Below are 2,155 nucleotides of genomic sequence, written 5' to 3'. Positions count from 1 at the left end.
CGGGGTGCCCAGTGGGCACGCCTCGCACACCAGAGCAAACTTTCACGACCGGAGGGAGAGGCGCCGCGCACGCCAGCCGGTTACCTTTGCAGCAGCATCCTTCCTGGCACTTGCCCCAGACCCCTGGACAGACCACCGCAGGCCGCGGCCCACCAGGGGGAGGAAAGCAACTCCAGAGCGAGGACCGGGAGGAGGGAAAGGGAAGCGGAGGAGGAAAAGGGAAGGGGGGTAGTTTCCCAGCTCGCAGCCTCCTCGCGGCTCCTGCCCAAGCCGGCAAGTGAAGTCACGGCCGTGGCGGTGACATCAGCTGAGCCTCTGACATCACGTCCCTGGCTGGATCTCACCTCTGCAGGGTGGAGATGGAGGAGCGGCAGGGAGGAGGGAGGGATGGATGGAGGAGGGAGGAGAGCACCAATCCCTCCAGAGATCTCGTGCTAGCGTGGGGGGAGGGGCGGGCGCCTCATCTCGGGGAAAATGTTTTATCTCTATGGATAGAGGCGATATGTGTCTATTTATAATTGGCCCCAGAGTGAATGGCTTAAAAGGGGTGAGTACCCACCACCACAGGGAAGAACTACAGTCTGCCCTAGCTGGTTTGGCTCAGTGGATAGAGCGTCGGCCTGTGGACTCAAGGGTCCCAGGTTCGATTCCGGTCAAGGGCACATGCCTGGGTTGTGGCTCAATCCCCAGTAGGGGGCGTGCAGGAGGCAGCCCATCAATGATTCTCTATCATCATTGATGTTTCTATCCCTCCCTCTCCCTTCCTCTCTGAAATCAATAAAAATATATTTTAAAAAAAGGAAAAAAAGAACTGCAGTCACTGCTTCTCTTACAGCCAGCGGGACGGCTATGGAGCACCTACTGTGTGCCTGGGACTCCCTACCTCGGGTGTTGCTCAGGAAGACCCGGTGAGGCTCAGAGAGAGAAGGACTTTCCTGAGCTGCTCAGCAGGGAACCGAGCTGGGGTCTGAGGCAGGGGCACCAGGGAAAAGGGCTGTCCGGGCAGCAAAGGGGCTCAGAGCCTGCAGGGCAGCCAGGCGGCCGCGGGGCTTTCTGAAGCCTCAGGGGCTGCAATGCGGACTTGGGTCTGGTAACGCTGCTCAGGCCACCCCTGCGAAGGGGGGCTTCAGTAGGGCAGGCAGGGTGGCCGGTCCCCATCACCCCAAGTCCCACCTGGGGGTAGGGGTGACAGCGGCAGGAGGCCTGCCCCTCAGGGTGCGGCCAGCAGTGCTGGTTCTGATGGGCTGAGCACTAGGCCCTCCCACTCCTCCTCCCGCTCTTTGGCAATGCCTGAGAGGTAGGTACCCAAGCCCCGTGTCAAGATGGGGAAACTGAGGCCTAAGATGTCCTGAGACAAAACAGGGACTTAGGTGTCCTGTGCCTGGGCTCCAGGCCAGGGCCAGGGCCAGGCCTGTGACCCTGCCCTCGGCCTGAGCCTCCTCCTCCTCTCAGCTGCTCAGGTCACCCCCAGCCTGGCAGGGTCTCCATCCGATGCCCACCTCCTCCGAGAACACCACGTGCGCTCCAGACTCTGCCTCAGATGCGAGGCCACAGAGCCCACGCTGCTGTGCTCCCTTCATTCTGAGACCCAAGCCCAGCCCAGGGCTTCTCCAGGCCCCCGTGCCAACCCCTGGCACCACCGTCTCCCCTGGCACATGGGACGTCCGGGCTGCTGGCCACTGGCTACCCCAGACTCGGTACACCCTTCGCCTGAGTTTCGGGGTCTGACATTTGGTGAGGACCTACTAAGCACCAGACTCCAGTTCTCCCACCTCATCCTTTCCAGACCCAGGACGCCAGGGTTCAGGCCAGAACTCGGCTGTTCCCATTGTCTGGGAAGTACTTCCATTTCTCCCAGGCTTTCCCTGCAGCCCAGAGCTCCGTTCCCACCCACCTCCATTCTCAGGACTCCTGCCATGCTTTGCACCAGTCCCTCCCCACCCCCCCAAGACTCGACATGGTGCAGAACCCACACCAGACACTCACTAAGCCCTTGTAGTAAAGTGACGGCACTCACAAAAGATGTGTGCACACCTGCAAACACCAGCCAGGAAGCCCGAACCAACACCTTCACTCGGTCCCCTATCAAACCATGCTTCTCTCACCTCGGGCCTTTGCACGTGCTGTTCCCTTCGCCTGGAACACCTGCTCCCCC

At 61.0% G+C, this 2,155-nt stretch overlaps 1 protein-coding gene across 1 annotated transcript in view; it reads right to left on the bottom strand.

Moving 5' to 3' along the window:
- TCF20 (transcription factor 20 (AR1)) overlaps positions 1–326 on the bottom strand; it is a 93,033-nt gene extending 92,707 nt beyond the window's left edge. Inside the window, 1 exon segment of the mRNA XM_015571911.1 lies at positions 85–326. The gene's annotated coding sequence lies outside the window, so the exon portion shown is untranslated.
- Between the last annotated feature and the right edge of the window lie 1,829 nt (positions 327–2,155).

The sequence above is a fragment of the Myotis davidii genome, unplaced genomic scaffold (assembly GCF_000327345.1).
Source record: "Myotis davidii unplaced genomic scaffold, ASM32734v1 scaffold428, whole genome shotgun sequence".
Lineage (NCBI taxonomy): Eukaryota > Metazoa > Chordata > Mammalia > Chiroptera > Vespertilionidae > Myotis > Myotis davidii.
This window is presented reverse-complemented; position numbering and strand designations above follow the sequence as displayed.